The sequence below is a fragment of the Lampetra planeri genome, chromosome 29, assembly GCF_965212315.1.
Source record: "Lampetra planeri chromosome 29, kcLamPlan1.2.h2, whole genome shotgun sequence".
Classification (NCBI taxonomy): Eukaryota; Metazoa; Chordata; class Hyperoartia; order Petromyzontiformes; family Petromyzontidae; genus Lampetra; species Lampetra planeri.
Genome location: NC_136135.1, coordinates 1,331,777 through 1,355,165, shown reverse-complemented (window position 1 = coordinate 1,355,165; position 23,389 = coordinate 1,331,777). Strand labels below are relative to the sequence as shown.

Below are 23,389 nucleotides of genomic sequence, written 5' to 3'. Positions count from 1 at the left end.
ACAGCTACATACTATTAACATTCCTTTCCTTTGTTAATGCTCCCCCCCTTCCCCCCCCCCCTTTGATGCTGCTAATCCTGCATAATGCACGGGCATAGTATTGATTTGGAACCCCCCCCGCCCACCTCCTACGCATTTTCCATATGCTGAATTCCTCTTGATATGCAAATTATTTTGTTTAGGCGCTCTTCTTCCCACCTCCCCCCCCTCTAACCCAGCTTAAATATACGCTCCAAGCTTGGGGTGTTTCATTCTTCGCCTGAGGATGGCTGCTTGCGTTGTGGCCGAAACGTCGTGAGAATTGTTTTATTATGTTTTATTTTTATTATTTTATTACTTCCTTTCTACGTGACTTTACCGAAAGAACCAAGAAGATGAATCCCTGCAGTCACGAAAGCTTTAAATCGAAACATCAACCATGATCGATCCACTGCCGGATGAAGGCCTTCCCTAAAGCGGTCCATACTTCACCACGCTCGTGTGACCATACTTCACCACGCCTGTTTGAGCATACTTCACCATGTGGGTTCATCAAAGCGTCGGTTCAGATAACACTTGAATCAAAATCAGATGACGGGGGGGTGTGGGTGGCGATTACCGCTGCTTCACTCCTGTTGCCTCCCCCCACCGCCACGGAATAATTGATGATCGAGATTAGACAGAGTGGACGATACCAGAGCAGCCCAGTGTGCTCTACCTCTTGCCCGATATCCTTGCACAAACACGGCAACGAGGAACGGGCGAAGGCTGTGTAAACACGTGGGAGAATCATTTATTGAAGCTGTGGGGTTGTTTTTTTAACGGCCAGTTCACAGTGACATTGGCGTTGCAAGAAAAACAGAATTCTTTTGGTCAGTGCCAGGTGTCCTGAAATCTAAAATAGTAAAAAAAAAAATCTGCCACCTCAATGTTTATTCAGGCGCCCTTCTTGTGGGACGCTTTCCCAAGTTGCGAACGAAGCAAGGAAACTCGTGCCCACGCGAGGATTCTCCGAAACGCTTTCCAACGCTGCGCTCGTTGCTCAGATGTTGTTTCGTTCCGCCAGAGTCATTTGACCTCTCGGGGGCGCGCGGCGAGGTCACGGGCACGCGCGGTGCGCCGGGCGAAGTGGACCCTGGCCCTAAAGGCTTACCCAGCTATCGCTACTCTTGAGTCAATTCACCTTACTTTACACAGTGGTAATCCCCAAGAGCAACGCAAACTCTCAACTAACATCAAAAATGCAATCCGTATTGGATAATCTTGATCAAGCGAAAAAAAGGGCATTCACGCAGTTTGTCGATGGCGACTCAAGGCAAGATGATAAACGATGCAGTTCCTCAGGAACTGGTGGATTTGCACGATTAGATTTTCGTTCGCAGACACACACACAACGGACGTTTTAGTATCGTTGTTGTTTAACATTTTCATTTTTCCCCTGGGCCTACGTTCATTCTTCTATTGTGACGAGTTTCCTTGTAAATTGACACATTTGAGCCAGCGGCGGGTGCAGGGACTGCTGAATGAGAACCCCGCCCAGGCACTGAGCGACATTGCCAAGGAATCCTCGGAACTGCGAGCCAAGCAAGCGAGGCAGCCTCACGCAGCATTCCCTCCCTCCAGATACCCAACGCGGAGGAGAGGTGGGTATGGTCACAGAAGCCCTCATGGCCCCTCAAGGTATTTGTCAAAACTGCGGTGGATTGGGACATGTCTCGTACAAGAAGTTGTAACAGGCACGGCATGCCGGAGGCTCACCAGACTTACCAGTTTACTCACCAGCCCCTCATAAAGATTCGCCAGTAACTCGCCAGATTCACAACTGTCTCACTCATCATGCCAGAACCTCAGCCGATATTCCGATAACTCACCAGACTCACCGCCAATTACTCACCAGCGCATGCCTAGATATGCCAGTGGTACAAATCTAAACCTACCGACCCAACACAGATGCCAATTCCAGGACTGCTCTGGGTCTGTCCACGTCTTACCCGGACAGGTGGAAACCCGAATGGTTGAGTGAATAGGTGAGCGAGTGGGTGGGTGGGTGGGTGAGCGAGTGGGAGAGAGAGAGAGAGTGGTAGGATTACCTCCTTCTCCGCTGGTCAAACCCGAACACATCGCTCAGTCAGCACGAGGTTTATCACCAACACTGCGCAGCACCAGATAACACAGTTCAACACAGCTCGTGTGTGCGTACGGATGTTGAGCTGCAACCGTACACAGCAAACCGTGCTCATCAGAGGTGCGACGACGACACCGGCATATGGGTCTGAATCAATTCCTGCTGCCACCCGACACGCAGATGACACTTTTTTTGTCAAACTTGGACACGGGGGGGGGGGGGGGGGTGACCCTACCCCTGGTGGCTGCAGGGGTCACGCAAACCCGTTCCGTGCAATGGCTCGCACCTACCGCAAACAACAAAAACCGCACCGAATCTTGCGCAGGCTGATCGCGCGCGTGTGTCGCGAGCTTCGGAAGCGACGTGGAGCCGATGAAGAGACGCGTGGAGAGAAAGCCTCCCCAGCAGACTCGCTGGATGCTTGTGTTGGACCCAATCGCCACGGCAACAGCAAACGCAGTGGCCACGTGCGTGCACACGCACACGCCGCAGCTGAGAAGCTCATTAGGATACAGTAAGAAAACATCTCTGGACACGTCCCGTTAGGTTTAGGCGACTTGGGTATAGACATTCTTACCCATTTCCATGCCGTGAGATAAAATATGTAGGGCAGGCTGCGGAACTTTGCATCGTTAATGTATCTTCAAAATGAGCCAAACTCTGCGATTAGAGCCAGCCCATCATGTAGAAACAAACGACTGGTGTATATATACTCTTAGTTTTTCGGTAAAGTCACGTAGGTAAAAAATTAAATAAATTTTTTATAAAAATAATAAAAATCACGACGTTTCGTGATTTTTATTATTTTATTTTTATTAATTTTAAAACAATAAAAATCACGACGTTTCGTGATTTTTATTATTTTATTTTTGTTAATTTTTAATTTCATTTTTTTACCTACGTGACTTTACCGAAAAACTAAGAGTATGATTCCTTGCAGTCACGAAAGCTTCAAATGTAGGACTGGTGTATAGGCATTTTTACAAAACCATTACAAGCCATTATCTCGTCACAACGAGCTTATGTCTATCCACTGCTGGACGGAGGCCTCCTTCATAACGTCGTCGTCATCTCCAGAATCGCAGTGATGCCGCGATCATCTCGCCGCTGCGCACTTCCGACGCTGCTGGACATCTGTGAAAACGAAGAGCTTCATAGCTCATCGGATTCGTCATGCAGTCTAAATAAATACTCTGATCTCATCGCTCCGTCTCTACGGTGGCCTTGCTCTCAGGCACGGCTAATCCCGTTTTGTTTATCCCAGTACCCGTGTTTATATTCCAGTCCAGGGCTGGCAAGCCCCGCTGGTCCATACCCACCCGTAAACACCGCTACACCAATGCACGTCCATGCAGAGTGACCTATACACAAAGCCACACAGAAGAAACAATGTCTTCTTCACATATCTCTCTCTCTCCACGTGAAGATGAAGGGTATCTTTAGCACAGTCCATTGGCCCCACGGCCTTCTGGGAGTGAATCATTTCTGAAGCATTGATGCATTATAATCCAAGCTATGGACAAGTTTTCTCATACGGCATCTCATCAGCAGTCAATCTTGCTTGAATCAATGCTGGTGTACTGTCATACGCGGTGATTTATACACACCCAGGCAAATCTACTCGTCCATGCACACCCAGCCGCAGAGATTAATATACAATAAAAATTTGCATTTATACTGGAGGAATCCGATGAGCTGTAAAGCTCTTTTTCACACATGTCCAGTAGATTCACTCGTCCACGCACACCCATACACAGTGATATATAGACCCAAACGCAATCCACGAGTGCATTCACACTCTTACCGTGCAAACCCATTCATATCGCACTGATGCGATCCGCCCACGCTCACACCTGCATGCCATCAAGCTGACGTGTGACTCGTCACAGGTAAGAGACGTCCGCTCTCTGTTATTTTTAACTCGACTTCCGCTCACGCAGCCTCGAGTGTCGCGGAGAAGGGGAGAGACGCTGCTCATCCATCCCGGGGCGTTCTGGGTGAGCGAGGCTCGCCGCGGCTCGCTACCCGCACGCACGCACGCGCGCAAATAAGCACCCACGTGGGTGCACAAGACAAAGGTTCCGCCGTGTTGTAGCCTTAACAGACTGCCAGGGCAAGGGCTGCAAGCGAGCAACAATGAAGGCCGGAATGGTCCACGAGGGGGTGGGTGGCCAGCACCACGCCCGACCGCCTTTGTCTCCCCAGTGGCGATGTTTACACACTGCACCAGGTACTCATTGGAGGCTGAGTCGACGTAGGGGAGGCCCAGGACCGGTTCAGATAGTCGTCACCAGTGTTGGCCGGGAGCGGAAATCGAACTCGGGTCGCCGGAATCGTAGCGCTAACCGCTACACTAGCGTGCGTGCACGTACACACGTGCACACACACGCGTGCACACGTTCACGCAGACTCACACGGGCACATGAATACGTTCACTTGCATGCCTGCAGGCACACACACATACATGGAAGCTTGCAAAGAATGCATGCACGTACAAGCAGCCATGGGTTTCCTCCAGGTAGTCTGGATCTTTTCCACTTGTACGCGGCCATGATGAATTGGCCAACCACGCCAACAATGTCTCTGCATGTGGCTCTTGCCAGTACCACCGGGAATCCCGGCGATATCCGTTTGACTGGCCACAGCCTGCTGATGAGAATTACAAAGGTGAAACCAATCCCCGAGTCTGTCTGCTTGATGCTCCATCCATGCACATCCTGGCGATGTCGCTGAAATCCACACTGCGTCAACCACATCATTGGACTGCATGAGGAACCGTTGCATTAATTTACGACGATCGTTCAGAAAACAAAGAAAGAAAGAAAAAACAAGTGTTGCTTTTCACAATTCCATGCGAAAGAAGAAGAAGAAGAATACAAATGGTGCTGTGCAGCATTCCTCCAGAAGGCCAATAGGCCGTGGATGCGTTTGTTTTTCATTCAGGTGTATTTGGTGGTGACACGTATAATTGTTGGTGTCTTTTCCGCATGTATTAGCTATTCGCGCTCTACACAGATGGCACACGAGACGTGTTACGCAATGCCGCTGCACTGCTTTCTATTCCATTTTATTCTGTGCGTATGCTGGCAGAATGTTCAGCTCAGGAGCCGAATGCCAATTTCGAGGTCTGTTGGTCACGATGAGAGGGCTTCAGGAGAGAGTTCTCGTGGTTCTGCGATTCCTCCTCCGTTGAAGGAGCGCAGACTCCAGTGGGCTTACTCTGCAGTCCTTAGTTTGGGTTGCATGGCCGCAGTCGCACAGTGGTTTGCCTTTAATATGACACTGAAGGAGATGTGAGCATCGGCCTGGTGATGTTGTGATGAGATTGATGGTTCCACCGGTGTCTTCGTGGAGGAATGCCAAAGCCAGGAGGTGCGATGACGTCTGTGTCTCGAGTGAGGGGTTTATTCTGGATGTCCGAGCTGCTCCACTCTGCTCGCGAGCGTTCTCCCGGATCTGGGTGGCATTCTAGGGTGGTGACAGCAGCAGCACCATCCCAGAAGGGGCATCGGTACTTGAGTCTACGGCAAGGTCCATTGCTGAGGTCTTGGCTGAACGATAGGTTGATGTTGGTAAGAAAACGTGTAAACTGTCCTCCATTTAAAGGGACCCATGGAATTGGCGGTAGGGGCCTTGCCTAAAACGCCAGACAACCCCAGAAGCATTAGTTGTGCAGGACCACGTCCTGCCGATGAGGCTCAGAGAAGTTGAAACCAGGCAACAAAAAAAGTTTGCCGCTCAAAAAACATCGCTCGGAAAGCATTGACCCAGAGGACTGATATACTGCTGATGGAGCGAAGAGTTATTTTACTAAAAAACAAATCTTGTTATGAAACGGATCCGTTTCTGGGCACGTATTTACGTATTTATTGTTGTTGTATTGCCCTCCTGGCAGTCCCACGTGAGCCTAAGGTCTCTTTTTTTTCATGGGAGACCTGCGGTGGAAGCAACGCAACCAATACAACTCAAGATGGGTTCATAACAACATTGTTTTTAAAGATCAGGCCACGTTTATTTGGTTAACCAGGTGAGAACGCAAGAGACCAGGATAAACTCATTTGCAAGAGTGACCTGGGTCAAGGTTCTGCCAGAACGAAAAACAAACATTCGGCTGCCACTCAACATTCACGTTTGATTTTTGCAAGGTCTCACCTCCTGGGGCTTATTCGATTGCCTGTTCAACTGAAAGCACTGCGGAGTTGCAAACATGCATCACAGTCAAGTACGCAAAGAGTCATTGTGCAGAGCCATAGGCGCAGAGAATACTACTCGCAGATTAGAACGACATTCCCCGCAAGTTGACGTTTACACCAAACTTGACCGATTTATAGGAGCGTGTGATCCAAGCAAATTGAAATTTCACAGTTCCATTTACCTATTGAGTGGCATCCTTATAAACGCGAGTAAGACGTTCAAAGGCGATTTAGAAAAAAACAAGGTCGGTCCCAGTCACTGAAGGGAGCCGAAGTTTGGTCAACGGTAGCTGCTGCACAATAAAATAACAACAACCGCCGTTCACCACTAAGTGACAGGGACGCCACCACGGCGCTTGTGCCAGGCCAGGTGCACTTTGAGGCCACGTGAAGTGTCGAAGGCCCGCTGGCAGGTGGTCAGGGAACAGATCCAGGTGAGCCATGGGTTGACTGACTGAGATGATGGCAGATGACGGTGTATGTCTGCATGTGATGACTGTGTTTGTCTACGTGTGCGCATATAGTGCACGTAGCCTGGCACAAGGGCCGTGGGGACGTCACCGCCACTTAGTGGCGAGTGGCGGTTGTTGTTGTTGCGATATCGACATTCACACACATGTATGTATTGTGCTCGTCACACTGGTAGCGTGTAATAGAGCAATTCACAGTCGCTATGTCAACCGATTGTGGAACGCAGGCCTCTCCATGCGATTGTCGACCACGGTGCTTGTGTTGACCATACTTCACCACGCTGGGCAGTGCGACTTGGTGAAGTGGTGAGGCTCCAATGAGCCTGTCCTGGGTAAATACGCACAACAACAAGAATACGAACATAGGCATGGAAAAAAAACATCGGTTTGACACGCGCGATTCAATGTCCGTGCCGATGTTAATCGAGGCATTGCTACACCCGGCATATGTAGGTAGCCCATCATCTTGCGATGCTGTCATCCAGCAGTGGATTGACAACAGGCCTCTAGTTTATCATACTTCCCCCGCAGCTCCGGATTAACGCGGTTGGCCACGTACGGTGCAAAAAAAGTTCAGCACACACTGGCGCTAGCAAAAGAAGCTCTTTCAAAACCCACAAACCTTTCAGCTTTTCATTTTTTTTTAAAAGACACACATTCTACAGGTTCATTGAGCTACTGATGTCAGCCCCCCCTCCTCCCCCCTTCTTCCCCCAAGCCAAGGTATAAACACCAACTAGAGTTACCGAACACACGTTTCAGTCGTGTTGAAATGGCAGGCACCGGGACTGGAGCGAGAGGCGGAATGCATGCAGCTTATTACCAACCTCGTCCTTCTGCACGTGTTACGTGCGCATCACGGCCATCCTTAGCATCAGCCACAGGGCGCATTCCCCTCCCGCTGTGCCATTGCCCCCCCTCCCACTCCTCCGGGGGGGGGGGTCACAGGCACACCGTGTGTCACGCCGTGTGTCACGTCGTGTGTCACGCACGCTAGTCGCTCGTACACACACACGCACACTCGCTCGCACACCTCGCTCGCTGACTGGCACTCGAACGCGATGCACACCAGGCTGGCTTCCATACGGCGACGAGTCCGCGATGTGGAGAAGGTAAAGGCGCGGCCCTGCAACTGCTCGCTCACGCCGCTGCTGCTGGAGGAAGGGCCGCCACCGCATTGAGCTGGAGAACAGTCGCTCGAGAGAGGGAAGTTTCAAGGGTCGCTTTTCCATGCTGGCCCAAGACGTCTTCGAAGTGTTGGTGTGAGTACCCACACTTTAGCGCCCACTACGCGCGATTGGCCGATGAACTCCCTGGTGCGTGCTCATGCTGCTGGGTCTACAGAGGCGGGGGGGAATGAAGCTGCCACGAGGGGAGATGGAACCGGCGACCTCTGGATTGCACGTGCAGCCTGCTAACCACCGCACCTCTGCGGCAGTATCGCAACGCAGATGCGTCACATGGCATAAGGTCCGTGCTCATCGCATGCTCCGTTTTGTAAAATACTCAAAACGAATGATAGGTTAGATCTCGCGAGATTGGGGGAGTCGAACTTGCAAGAGTTACCCGGTGCTGTTCGTGAGCACCTATTAAGTTCATGCTGTGCTACAAATGCACTTGCACATGGACACATGCACACACAAAGACAAAGGCCCACCGTATAACCTTAACTGACTTTTAGGGCAAGTGCTGTTAGCGAGCACCTGTGAAGACCGGAATTGTACACAAGCGGGTTGGTGGCCAGCACCACGCCCGACCGCCTTTGTCTCCCCAGCAGCGATGTTTAAACCCACTGCACCAGGCGCTTATTTGAGGCTGAGTCGACCTAAAGGAGGCTCAATACCGCTTCCGATATTAGTCACCGATGTTGTTCGTGAGCCGGAATCGAACTGGGTTCGTAGCGCAGCATGCCAACCGCTAGTCCGCTACGGCACCGCTCCCACACTTCACACTTCACACACTTCACACACTTCACACACTTCACACACTTCACACTTCACACACTTCACACACTTCACACGCTTCACACGCACACACACACACACGAGCTCACCCGCGTGGCGCACGACTCTGTTGGATGATGCTCCACAGGGCACGCTGCGCTAAGTGCCTCTGCGGGTGAAGGATTAGCGAGGCACCACGGTGTCACGGCTCCCAAGGGGGTGGTTGTGGTGGTGGCGGTGGTGGTTGTGGTGGTGGTGGTGGTTGTGCGGGCACCTCTGTGCGTTGGTGCGGGCGTGGAGACACGTGACGCAACGCAGATCAACCGACATGACGACATCTGTCTGTCCTTGACAAAACTACCAAAAAAGTCGACAGTAGACAATGCCACCAATAGGAAAAAAACAACAACGCAGCAGGCAACATTGAAGGGAATGGAGCTTCTTTATTGATTTTATTATTTTAGGTGCTATGAAAAAGGACCACTGCCTTAAACGTTAGAGTTAAAAAAACACACTCAACACGTTTGTCACACTGCAGCCTTAGAAGGATAAATAGTAACAAAGGCCAGAGATAAAGCGTGGAAAAGGGTATGACCAAATAATTTGTTACATTTGAAGACAACTGCGAAATATTATCACCACTACCTCTGGCCTCTCTACCCATGTACCACGAAGAAGAGCCATTGCCCGAAACGTCGTCTAGTATGTATATTCTTTTTCATTTTAAGGCCACAACCTTTTCGACGAATGCGCTGAGTGTTTAACATACACAAGGCTACTCAACAGACTCGCCATCAAATCAATTCCCCGTAGAGCAACCGACAACGTGGCAGCGAGTTAACATAGAATGTCGTCAAATCAGGGTTGTAGCAACGCTTTCTGACATGCGAGTGGCCTCGCGACTATTGAAAGGAGCTGTTAGGACAAAACGAGTTTGCATATTTGGAAATGAATCCGTTTAGCGCCGCTTTGCATCTCCAAGTTTTGAACAATACTTTTAAAAAAAACTTTATATTACATTTTTGTTCATATCAGATCGTCTTTCCGAGAGTCATCGTGTTCCCTCATCACAGATGGATAGTTGAGTTAGTGTGGGTGAGTGTGTGAGTGTGTGGGTGGGTGTGTGAGTGGGTGGGTGGGTGAGTGTGTGAGTGGGTGGGTGGGTGAGTGGGTGGGTGGGTGTGTGAGTGGGTGAGTGGGTGTGGGCGAGTGTGTGGGCGAGTGTGTGAGTGGGTGGGTGAGTGGGTGGGTGGGTGAGTGAGTGTGTGGGCGAGTGTGTGGGTTAGTGGGTGAGTGGGTGGGTGGGTGAGTGAGTGGGTGAGTGGGTGGGTGTGTGAGTGTGTGAGTGTGTGAGTGGGTGAGTGAGTATGTGGGTGAGTGGGTGGGTGGGTGTGTGAGTGGGTGAGTGGGCGAGTGTGTGGGCGAGTGTGTGAGTGGGTGGGTGAGTGGGTGGGTGAGTGAGTGTGTGGGCGAGTGTGTGGGTAAGTGGGTGAGTGGGTGGGTGAGTGAGTGGGTGAGTGGGTGGGTGTGTGAGTGTGTGAGTGTGTGAGTGGGTGAGTGTGTGGGTGAGTGTGTGAGTGTGTGGGTGAGTGTATGAGTGGGTGAGTGAGTGAGTGTGTGAGTGGGTGAGTGTGTGAGTGGGTGGGTGGTTGAGTGTGTGAGTGAGTGGGTGGGTGAGTGTGTGAGTGGATGAGTGTGTGGGTGAGTGTGTGAGTGGGTGGGTGAGTGTGTGAGTGGGTGAGTGTGTGGGTGTGTGAGTGGGTGAGTGTGTGAGTGGGTGAGTGTGTGAGTGGGTGAGTGTGTGAGTTAGTGAGTGTGTGAGTGGGTGTGTGAGTGGGTGGGTGGGTGAGAGAATGAGTGGGTGCCTGAGTGTGGGTCCCGGCTTTCCCGAGGGTGAGTCTCTGACAACAACACAACTTTACACTCAACTTGCATTCGTATGGGTTCATCTGAACGTGTCGGTATCACGCCGCCGCGTTCTAGACCGACTGGCGGAGCTCATGCGGTCACGAGTTCAGCCTCGGTTGGAAACCGTTAAAGGTTGACAGTGTGCAGAAATTGTAATACGATTCTATAAAAAAAAAACAAAAGAAGCTTAAGCTCAAAGTGGATCTACATGATGTGCATACACACACGTGCGTGTGTGTGCTTGTGTGTGTGCGTGCGTGCGTGTGTGGAGCGGTAGTGTAGCGGTAAGCGCGTCCCAAAATCGATTCCCGCTCACGGCCAACCCCAGTGACGATTATCTGAATCGGTCCTGAGCATCTGCTAGGTCGACTCAGCCTCTAATGAGTACTTGGTAAGATGCGTAAATATCGCCACTTGGGAGACAAAAGCGGTCGGGCGTGGTGCTGGCCACTCACCCCCCCGTGTACCCTTCCGGCCATCATAGGTGTTCACTAACAGCACTTGCCCCAACAGTCTGTTCAGACTACGCGGGGAATCTCTGCCTTTGTCTGTGTGTGTGTGTGCACATGGGAGATGAAGCGGGCAGTGGTACCAAACAATTAAACAAACAGCGGAAAATGTCTCTTAAATCGACTGCCCCGCTCGTACATGCTGTTCTGCTCATGCTCGTGGCCTCCGGAGATGCAGCAGGAGATCTTGCGAGAGACAGACACAGAGAGAGAGATGGGGGGTGGAGAGAGGCACCATTTATTTACGCTACGTTTATTTGTCTTGCAGTCCGAACGTTTGCCGCGGGACATCGGCTCTCGTCTGTGCGTTACTTTTGTTTGCTTTTTTTATGCGCGTGTTACTTTCTTCCAGCTCAAAACGTTTTTTTTTTACGATCGCACGTGACGCAAGTTTCTCGTCGAACAACAAAATAAAAAAATTACGGGCCCACCGCAAATTGTTCAACCTCGGCGTCCGCGCGACGTCAAAGGCCGACATCGCTGTCGTCACGACCATCGTTCTCACGAGTCAAGAGCCGCATGGCTCACAGGGTTCTACTTAATAAATGAAACTGAAAACTGAAAAAATGCTCATCGCCACGTGCTTCGTCATCTTGCCGAATGCACGAGACGTCACAAACGCCCCCGTGATGGACCCCCACGAAGCGGCTCCGCCGAAGCCCTAAACCTCACCCCGCACGAACCATGGCAGCAGACGTACACGTACATGCTCTGCATCTATGTTGAACTTCTTTCGCACCGTACGTGGCCAACCGCGCCATTCGGAGGTGATGATAGTTGACGCACAAATAAAAAATCAGGGCAAGTGCTGTGAGCGAGCACCTTCGAAGACCGGAATTGTACACGAGGGGGTTGGCGGCAAGCACCACGCCCGACCGCCTTTGTCTCCCCAGCGTCGATGTCTGCACATGGCGCCATCTTCACAGCAACGCGCAACTTCACGCTGCTCCAGACGCATTCACTTAGCACAGCCACCCCGAGATGTAATATCGTAGCTGCCGCTCGACACCGACAAGAGCCATCCGAAGAAGACGATCATCGTCATCATCGTCATCTCCAACATCGCCATCAATGCTCATTACTGCCACCTCGCCCGCCCTGATAACCCCAGCCACGTGTGCTATTGACGTCTACCAAGTTCAAGTTAATTTATTAGGTATAGCCCTGTGAGTCATTCGGCTCTTGAATCGGGTGCAACCGCAACAAACAGAAAACAAAAACATGAATAAGAAAACATCTTAAAGTGATTATGTGCAAACAGAAAATCCAAGAAAATACAGCAAAATATTGCAGAAAAAGCACCGTACACCAACACTGTGTGCAAAAATCCCAGTGGTATGCAAGTCAAACAACAACAACCACAAGACAACTTAGATTAAGGCCATCAGTCTAACTCTGTACTACAACAAACAAACATGGCCAAACCAAAAAACCAGATATACTACATCGCTTTTTTTTTATTAAGGCCACATTTTGAAGTCAAAACCATCCCCCCCTACCCCTAGCAACTCACGTTTACACACCGCGACGCGGACACATCTCAGGCTGAGTGAGTCAACCAGGAGGGAGGGAGGGAGACCCAGGACCGGTTGCGAAATTCGTCACCAGGTCGCCGGGTTCAACAACAACATCATCATCATCGTCGTCATCATTATCATCATCATGCCCAGAGGCTCATTAATAACGCTCACGTCAACATCATTATCGCAATCAGCGGCGTGGGTAATTAGTGACGCGATCTTTCGTTTCAATTGCCAGGGGTCCCAATTAAAATTCGCGGAGCCGTTCATCACGGCCTGGGCAAGGGCCGTTCGCGCCGGAGTCAGTCAAAAGTTCAGGCGCGGGCGCATCTCCACGAAAAGTAACGCGCCTCCCCCGGTGATTGCTAGGGTCGGAACTCAAACGTTGTGTTCCATGGAAGGGGTCACACATTCGGTGTGAGCGGCGTGCGACAGAGTTGACTCGTCTCATGTCAGCAGCAGTGCAAAAAAGAATGACGCCATGAACCCCCTACGATTGCTATACGCATGCAAAGAGAAATGCCACTTGACTGTGCTTTGCTCGTTTGCCTTATACAAGCGATCTTCAACGCTAACGAGATCATCCGCAGTCATTGTCATCATCATCACAGAGGGCGTCATCAGTTGACCTCTGACTCTTGCGCATGCTCCCAGCTTCTATGAATTCTAAAATGCACACACTCACACACTCCACACTCACGCACTCCACTCTCACGCACTCCACACTCAAGCACTCTTCGTTTGCACCGTACGTAGCCAACCGTGGTAATCGGAGCATCAACAACAGCATCAGCAATAATATAAGCAGCAGCACCATCATTCCCATGATCACCACGATCACCATCATGCCTGTCACAACCTCGCTGACTGACGACCTCACGTTGGCACTGCGGCATTGCTCACGTAAGAGTAGTTAGCACAAAACGCCACGAACCCCGGCTACCCGAGTTCGAATATTCGGGCCACACACAGCCTAACGTCATTGACAAGTAATATCATAACCAGATCCAGGCACTGCTTGTCACCGCAACCAGCGTGGCGATGAAGCGTCGTCAAGCAGCCCGTTTTTCTTTCGTACGGCTGCTGATGATGTAGATGCAGAGCAACAGCGACAATTTCACATTCAGCGACAATTTCACATTCAAGTGATCAAGCCAGATGACCGCGTCAAGAGGGGCGGAATGTATCATCGCCGTGATGATGTCTCCTTCGAATGTGTGGGATCGGGATTAGCGTCGTTATATGTTGTTGGGGGTGTCAGGCGACCCCAATGACATAAGCCACTGCACCGTATTTGTTTAGAAAGAAAGTTACGTAATTATGAACGAGAGAACAAAATGTGCCTTTAAGGGAAAATGCGGTTATTTGCTCTATCCTGGTCATACATTCTCAATGTTATACTGGTAGGAACCTCCTGGTTACACCAGCTCACAGGGGATTATTGTGTCCGTCGTGCAGGGAAGGGCTGGGTGGGAGGGAGGGGCTGGGTGGGGAGGGTAGGGAAGGGTTGGTGGGGAGGGTGGGGAGGGGAGGGTGGGGAGGGGCTGGGTGGGGAGAGTGGGAGGGGTGGGGCTGGTCACCCCGTGGTGCCCTTATACATCTCAAAAGTTTAACCTACTCACGCCGGCTTGTGCCCGCCCTCACAGTCGGACATTTTTGCGGAATACACCACGCCGCCGTTGACCCTGGCCATTGACCGAGCAACCCAACGTCCCTACCAGCTCCCTCCGCAGGACAATGTGTTTACGCAACGGTGCCCTGGAGTGGCAGCGCAGCGGTGACACTTGTGCCTCACACCTATAAGCGTCCGGGTTCGATTCCCAAACTCGGATGCTTCTCCATGTGTAGTATGTATGTTCTCCAAATGTGCTGCCTGGGTTATCACAGCTACTACCATAGCTAAAACACAACGTATCTGGTTTGGGCTAAAGACCCCAATGCTTAGAAAGTACCCGCAAATTACTCAGTTGAATCACGCACAGCATCAATTTGGCAGGATCCTCCTGTAAAAGAGTCATGAGCCTCAGTTCGGCTTCCCCGGGGAAACAAACTTAATAATAATAATAAAGCCTTCCTGCCATATTTGACATTCGGGACGCAGTAGCAGTGTGGTTATGCCACCAGAGACCTGAGTTAAATTCCTGACCATTGCTAATATCAGTGACCCGTGACACCTGAACCAGTCCTGGGTACCGTCCTGACCAGCGCGGTGAAGTGTGGTCAAAGGATCCCCAGAACCAGAAATGAGCATGGGGAGGCCTCCATCCAACAGTAGCTTGACAAAGGGGCTGTAAATACGTTCATTATCACGACGTAACTTGTTTAAAACTTGATTTGACGCTTTCGTGACCGCAGAAATTGCTCTTTCCTTTCGGTAAAGTCACATAGAAAGAAAATAAATTAAATTTGGATTTAAAGCTTTCGTGACTGCAGGGATTCATCTTCTTGGTTCTTTCGGTAAAGTCACGAAGAATGTATTCTATCATTCTACGTGACTTTACCAAAAGAACCAAGAAAATAAATAATACAGTACAACTACATTTCCTCGTGCTTTGCACTGCTAGCGGGGTGTTTGCGTGTTGCGTGTTGTTGTGACGTTCTGACCCCCCCCCCCGACTAGATATCTGTGCAACAAAAGAGCTTCATAGCTTATCGGATTCCTCCAGGATTAAAAAAAACCCAATAAAACAAAGATTCCGATTATAAAACGACTTGCCAGCTTCAAAGATGAACGTCCACCGCGAGAATCTGACGGCGTTGGCGGCTCCATACATTTTCCATGAACGGACGCCGTAGGGCAAACAGAGGAAGGGGGCTGACAGCTCCCTCCGAGAGGGGTCCGCGTTACGTCGAGGCACGGTCAGGGGTCCGTCCCCCTTTGTTTACACCCTCGGAGTCTCAAGCGGTGCCTCCCCACCTCCCCACCACCCCCCACGGACTTCCCGTGTGAGTTACACAACAGGCACACCGCGAGAGAGCCGACCAGGTGGTGATGAAGGATGCCACGGGCGAATGAGAGCCAAAAGCAACAGAGGGAGGCGACGGTCCCTTTATTTAATGAACGAAAATAAGAAGAAGACCCTCACAACGCATCGGAAGAACTGAATCGAAAAAGAAGAAATGCAGACTTAACAAGCCGGCAGTCCAGTACGCCAAAGGGAGTCCTTCTTCCATCCCCGTGTCTTGTTAGGGGATGTATCATTTGGATACATCCTTAGCATGTCTACTGCACCAACTGGTGCCGACACAGCAAGGTGAAGTATGGTCAAATAACCCCCCCCCCCGCCCCTCCCATGACCGACGTGTCGGGGAGAGGCCTTCGCCCAGCAGTTGATCAACGAAGGCCTGAAAATAGAAAAAATAGATTGCCGGAGGAATTTTGTAGAAACTGTCACTTGCCTATGTGCAGGCCACTGTAATGTTCTGGAATTGCACTTGTTATGAAGGCAAAGGGGCAGCCCTGCAATTGCTTGCTCATTGCACTGCTGGCGGAACGGCCTCCGATTCGAGGGAGTTTGAGTAAGACCCCTTTAGCTGGTATTCGGTGTATGTATGTTTAACTTCTTTCGCACCGTACGTAGCCAACTATGCTAATTCGAGGTACGGGGGGGGGGTGTAATTTTCCACACTGATCCGATGTTTTGTAAGAGGCGGCGAGTACCCACATTTTACCCCATCACACGCGACCCGCCGGTCGACTGTGGTATGCCCATTTATACTGCTGGGTGGACAAAGGATTTCACGCAATAAACGTGCCCATAATTCCGATGGGCAAGTAGGGTTGAACGCATCCAACTGACGACCTCCGGTCTGCTGACCGTTATGCAATGGCAGGATCTGCAGATGTTACCACAATAATCAAAAGTAAATAAGTAAACAATAGCCCCACGAAATTCTCTCAAACCTTTTTTTTCAAGACGGTCCAGCAGACGAGGCCATGTCGTGTGCCAGGACATTTCAGATGTTTTTATTTTCATTCAGCACCGCCGCCCTTCCGAACGTTTGACTCAGGAATCACCGTTGTACGGTACTGCCATGTCCTAGCCACCTCCCTGCTCAGGCCTACAGCACCCTCTGCTATCCTAGTAGCAGGAGTCGCTAAGCCATCAAAGTGGCCATGTGGAATGTCCCTCCAGGTGTCGTCGCGATCCATCGCCCCTCGCCAGGCCTCCAGGGTGGGCTTCGTGTCCACAGCAGCATCATCGGGCGCGATGATGATTCCTGAGCGGCACCAGGATGAACGTAGGGGTCTCCTTTGGACGGGGAGCCCGCGGACCGGATCTATGTCCAGCACTCGACCGTGGGGCAAGCTAAGCCAGAACTTGGGATTGAACGCGAGCCGCGTGCCCTGAAAAGGCCCAGAACGGCCGTACAGGACGAGACCCTTTATGTCGCTATTCCCGGACAGTCTTCCAATCCAAGTGAGAATCAGAACCTCTCTTTATACCACAAGAATCCGATGAGCTACGAGGCTCTTATCACAGATGTCTAGTATGGGCGCATCAGCAAGTTGACGAGGGCGACACCAGGCTGCATCCTCGCTAAAGCTTCCGCGACCCGACAAGACGAGGCTCACTCAACGATTTCAAGTTTCAAATTTAATTTATTAGGTATAGCCCTGTGAGCCATTTGGCTCTTGAATCGGGTGCAACCGCAACAAACAAAAAAACAAAAAAATGAACAAGAAAACATCTTAAAATGACTATGTGCAAACAGAAAATCCAAGAAAAGACAGCAAAATATTGCAGAAAAAGAACCGTACACCGACACTGTGTGCAAAAATCCCAGTGGGATGCAAGTCAACGGTGAAATGTGTGCTCGTCGGCATCTCGAGGGTTAACGTCCACGCGTCTCAAAGCTCTCTCCTGACACCTACAACCGGGTCCTGGCACGAGACACCCTCCTCCTCCTTCTCCCCCCCCCCCCCCGTGGCTTCACTTGAAGTCTCGTGATTTAATTTCTGAGAAGTGCCCTCTCCGGGTGCTCCAAGTCCCCCTCCACCCCCCAATGCGGCAAACACCTGCGAATTACATAAGGCGTTGGGTCAGCGATGCGGTTTGCTTAGCCCTACGTGGAGACAGAAGTGAGAAAGTGTTTGAAATTTTGCGATTAATCATAAAAAAGTGTGTGTGTGCGCACGCAAGCCTTATTTCGCGCGCTGGTGGCAAAGTGGGGGACCCGTGGGAATTCGCCTTCCCTCTTTGACGAAGCTCACACTAGCCCTGAAGCCATCATCATCATCATCATCGTCGTGAACCATGGTCCATCCACTGCTGGATGAACGCCTCCCCAAGCCGCTGGCGATTCTCGCTTGGCACGTGCACAGCAGCTGAATTCGTCGCTCCATCTTTCCAGGTAGATTTTTATCTCTCGGACACATTCCATCGCTTGGCCACGACTCCGTCGTTGGGTTTCACGTTAATTTTGCATAACCAGCTGTGAGAACTCAAGAGACCAGGGCGAGTCTCATTTGCAAAGTGACCCGGGATATTAGCCTGGCAGTAGGGGTGACTATGATTGCTGCTGTGTGAATAATCTCAATTTTAATAAATCTCGAATTTGGCAAATGTCGACTGCGACGCCGACACAAAGTGGCCTACTCTTGTGAATGACGTCAGGGGATCTTTAACGTCCACAGTGAGTGAAGCAGACGACGTGCAGCATAGTATTACTACTACTACGGTTATTACACATCGCAGTATTAACCAGGGCGGCCGCTGGTTTGGGCAGCATCCGCAATGCGATGTTTCAGTTCTTCAAGGTCCCTTGGCTTGCTAGTTGTAGACTTCACTTACAAAAAACGCCCCAGAGATCAAATCGAATGGTGTTTAGTCGGGTGAACGGGCGCACTTGTGATTATCTCAGATCATGGGGTTTCTGCTGAAACACGTTTATTATGAATATTATAAAGAAAAAAAGGACCAATCAATATTCACAACAAACTAAAACTTACAAGTCTGTTGCATATATTCATATCAAATTCATGACAGTATCTCGAATAACAATTTGAAAAAATCTACCTTCTTTTTCAGACACCGTGTACACAGGAAATAAATGCGAGCCTCCCTGGCAGACGGGGGAACTATTTTAGTGGCGACGGAGCGAGTGAAAGGTGATCACAGCTGTCAGAAGCAACAGCAACAACATAACCCACTAACTGCGACGGTAAACAACCGGGGAAAAAAACAAGTCATGGGAAAAGCCACAAAATATTCATTGAAATCCAGACGGGCGGTTTGTTCTCACCACTTAACAAGTGCTACTCACGTCCGTCAGCGTTTTAATGACCTCACACCCAGGCCCGCCGCTGGTGTTTATCGGCTCTTGTTATTGCGTCTGTTGATTACAACTCTGTCGCTCGTGATTCACGGCAGTCGTGTGTGCTGCCTCGCACGAGCGCAAGCCCACACGGAACACACACACACGGAACACACACACACGGGACACACACACACACGGGACACACACACACACGGGACACACACACACGGGACACACACACACACGGGACACACACACGCGACACACACTCGGGACATACTCACGGGACACACACACGGAACACACACACACGGGACACACACACACGCGACACACACTCGGAACAGACACATGGGACATACACACGGGACACACACACGGGACACACACACGGAACACACACACGGGACACACACACACGGGACACACACACGGGACACACACACACACGGGACACACACACATGGGATACACACACGGGACACACACACGAGACACACACACGGGACACACACACACGGGACACACACACACGGGATACACAGACGGGACACACACACGGAACACACACTCGGGACACACTCATATGGAACACACACACACGGGACACACACACTACCGCTCACGGCCAACACCAGTGAAGATTATCTGAACCGGTCCTGGGCCTCATCCCCTAGGTCGACTCAGCCTCAAATGAGTACCTGGTGAGGTGTGTATAAATCGATACTGGAGAGACAAAGGCGGTCGGGTGTGATGCTGGCCACCCACCCACCCTCGTGTACCGTGCCGGCCTTCATAGGTGCTCGCCAACAGCACTTGCCCCAACAATGTGTGAAAGGCTATAGGGGGGATCTTTGTCTGTGTGAGTGATGGCTCAATTCCCGGCCCTGGCTGACCGACGTCGGTGACGAGTGACATCTCAGCCGTCTGCTCGAGCCTCCCACACCTTCGACGCACCCGCACACGGCAGCGTGGGTGACCTATGGTCACAGAGACAAGGATCTCCCCGTTGCAGCCTTTGACAGACCACTGGAGCAAGTGCTGTTGGTGGGCACCGGTATGAAAGCCGGCACGGCACACGAGGTGGTGGGTGGCCAGCACCACGCCCGGCCGCATTTGTTACTCCACAGGTCTGATATTGACACACCGCACCAAGGACTCATTTAAGGCTGAGTCTACCTCGGGAGAAGCCCAGGACCGGTTCAGATATCTTTCACCGATGTTGGCGGTGAGCGGATTAGATATTTTTCGAATTATTAAAAGCCGTCAATCATTCACAATAACGAATCTTATTGGGCGTTCAAACTCTTAAGAAAATAAATTTCCAGCACAGCTGTAGGGATGGATGACGACACAGCAGCATCCACAGTACGATGTTTAAGTTCTTGAAAATCGAACTCGGGTCACACAACCACCGTGACCAGCACGGTGTGAGAAGACCGTCACCCAGCAGTGGATGGTATGCAACTCAAGGCGACAAGGCAGACGAGGCAAGTGGTAAGCGTGAGAATCGACACACTCCGTTGAGAGGAGAGAGAGAGAGAGATAGAGATTTGAATGTTCACGCACAAACAGCGCCTCTGTCAAGCCACTGCTGCATGCGGGCCTCTCTTACCGCCGTGCGGGCTGCGGGGATTCTTTGACCATACTTCACCACGATGGTCAGTGTGCGAGGCGGGCAGGACTGTGCACCGATGGCAGTTTTCGGGCGTAGCTTCTGAGATCCGACGCGATCGGGCGCGTTCTCCATGTTGTGGTTCGAGGCTGGATTTAAATGGAACGATGCCATTGGGCGTGAGACTCGTGGACAGACGTCCGATATTCTCTCAAAATCATCATCATCATCAGGAGCGGCACGTGGCCTATTGGCACAAGTAAACATCAACTAACCTCAAGGACCGCGCACATGTTTTATATCCCATCACTTTCTAACATCTGCCGGTGCAGAGAAACGCATCTGATTTTCCAGGAGTATAGGGGAGCGGTTCATCGTCGTGCAGACGCCTCCTCCGTATTTGTTACTCCAGGTATCTGTGTCGTTACACGTTCCGTGGTTCTGTTCTGGGTGACCACAGTCACACACCGCGGGTGTTTGAGTTGTTGGGGTGGTTTTATTTTCTTCTCCATTTGCGAATCAAGTATCACACGTTCTGCCGTGGCTTGTATGGATGCGGTTTCGGGCTGCCCATAAGCTTCACGGGAGATTGAAGTCAAGGATCCTCCAGATTGTGCCGGCTGATGTTCAGCAGGCGCTAAAGATCAGCGGCTGCTGAAGATGAGCCAGGACACCGCGCGTGCATTTGCAGTTCGCCGCAAACATCTGTGTCATCGCAGCCTCACTTCAACTTTCCCAGAACCAGCATACAGGGAGGGTGTCAGTTACCATGACCTAATGCTTCGCCGAGTCGCCTACGTTCACGATAACGCAGCCGCCGAGCTGCGGAGGTTGGCGCAGCAGAGTAATGCGTTAACCTCCACCACGTGAGTTCATGGGAATGGACATTGGCTCCGGGCAGAGCAGACTCATACCAACACTTAACCTTTGCGGCAGCAGCTGTTGAAAACAAACAAAACAACGCTTGTATAATGTCCCCCCCCCCCCCTGATTCCCCTCGCTGATAAGCGGCATTTCTCTCTCCGTCACCGTCCCTGTGCCCCGGTCTGCCTGCTGCGCGCTGTATGAACGAGCCCTGCCCTGCCGCGCATACTCCAGAGATCAGCCCCCTCCGCCCGCCTACCCGCCCGTGGCTCGGCGAGCCGCGGGTTCGAGTCATATTTTGAGATAGTGCCATGGAAATGTGAAAAATAGAGCGTCGGGGGCGAGAGGAGAAACGCGACGAAGCGGGGCTCCCACGTGACCAGCCGCGATCTCGGGTGCCGCGTGCCCCTTGGGATGACGTCTCGCGTGGGTCACTGCGGCGACGCGAGGCGTCTGCAGAGTTCCTCTGTAAGCTCAGAGCCGCGCTAGATCGCGATGGGCATAATTCAACAGTGCCGAAGAGTAGGTACCCGCGCCCCGACCCCCTCAAGACACAATTTTGTTGTTTTAGAATGGGTTGCATCAAATGTCATCTCACAAGCAAATTCTAATCAACGCAATGAGCGAAATAACATTGACACAGACAATTCATCGCTGTCGTCTTGATATCATCTGCATCTCTCGTCTCACGACATCGCAGTTCTCGTCTTACATGTATCCATTATCTCTTATCTCACCACATCAACATCTCCTGCCTATATCTCTTCTGTCATCGCACTGGGATTTTAAGACATTGAAATGGGGAGGCCCTCTAAAAAGAATATCTGCTTGGAGCCCGCCGTGCTAGTTCAGTACCACCAACAGGCATGGAGGAACTGCCAACACCTTAATATATAGAGGACGGCAGATCTTGGAGAAATGTTGGTGAGCGCCGGCTCCCCGCGTGGCTGCTGCCTGCCCCGCTCGTTAACGGTTCCTCTTCGCGCCTCTCTGAGTCGTTCTCGAACAATCGCCACTGCTGTTCGCCATGAGGGGCGCATCGAACCCGGGGTTCGTGTCGCAGCGCGCTATCCGCGACATTGCCCCTTCCCCGCGAGACAAAGGCGTTTACAATCGCATGCGCCGTGTACATGGGTCGTGATGTAGCCCATGCAACGATACGCTATAGCTGCACGGACTGTCGGGGCAATTTGCTGGAAGCGAGAAGTTATTCAAATCAGCGTGGCAGCGCCGCGCACCCGACCGCATTTGTCTCTCTCGTGACGATATTTACACGTCGCAGCCAGTAACTATATAGTCAGGCTGAGTCAGCCCATTGGAGGGTCGATTACTGATTCAGATAATTGTCACTGACGTCGGCCATGAGTCGTTGTTTGCGGGAGCGTTGCCTCCCCTGCACTCCGCCGCCGCCGCCGTCGTCGTCGTTGGAGGGCGACCGCCTCCCAGAGCGCAGCCGCGCGCGCGTAACGACGAACGACGCTCTTCTTCAAGTCGGCGGTGCGTGGATGGCAAATGTAGAGGCTGGTGACCCGGCGTGTCCCCCCCCCCCCCCCCCAGTTTGTGCTCTCGCGAGATGTGAGGTCGTTAAACTTCAAACTTGGCTCACGCGACAGGCGATGACGCACACCTGTGGCCGGCTGCCGCCTCGGTGACAACGCTGCCTCGACATTGAAGGCGTTCATGAATGTTGTCGAGTTTACTCTCCAGCACACAAGCGGTGTGTTGAAGTCGTATCTAATTGGCACGTTTTGTTATCGTGACAAATCTTACTGATTGGCTCTGTCGGGTGTTGCTGGGTTGAACGACACATTTATATTTACGCGATCTTAACCCAACCCCCCCCCGCCCCTCCATTTATTATGTTTATAAATTCGCTCCATCAACTTTGGATCATCTTTACGATAGCTATAGCGATCGTAAAGATGATCCAAAGCGAGTTCGACTTTAGTACACCCCTGTGTTTCCACTCGCTGTTTACTCGATAGAATGAAACCCGGCCACA

General features: G+C 51.4%; 1 long non-coding RNA gene across 1 annotated transcript; it reads right to left on the bottom strand.

Annotated features, from left to right (window-relative positions):
* Positions 1–4,584: 4,584 nt before the first annotated feature.
* On the bottom strand, positions 4,585–8,987 carry LOC144728547 (uncharacterized). The gene is made up of 3 exons (XR_013587534.1): positions 8,821–8,987; positions 7,801–7,918; positions 4,585–7,095 (listed from the first exon to the last, which is right to left on the bottom strand). It is a non-coding gene; the product is annotated as an uncharacterized LOC144728547 (long non-coding RNA).
* Between the last annotated feature and the right edge of the window lie 14,402 nt (positions 8,988–23,389).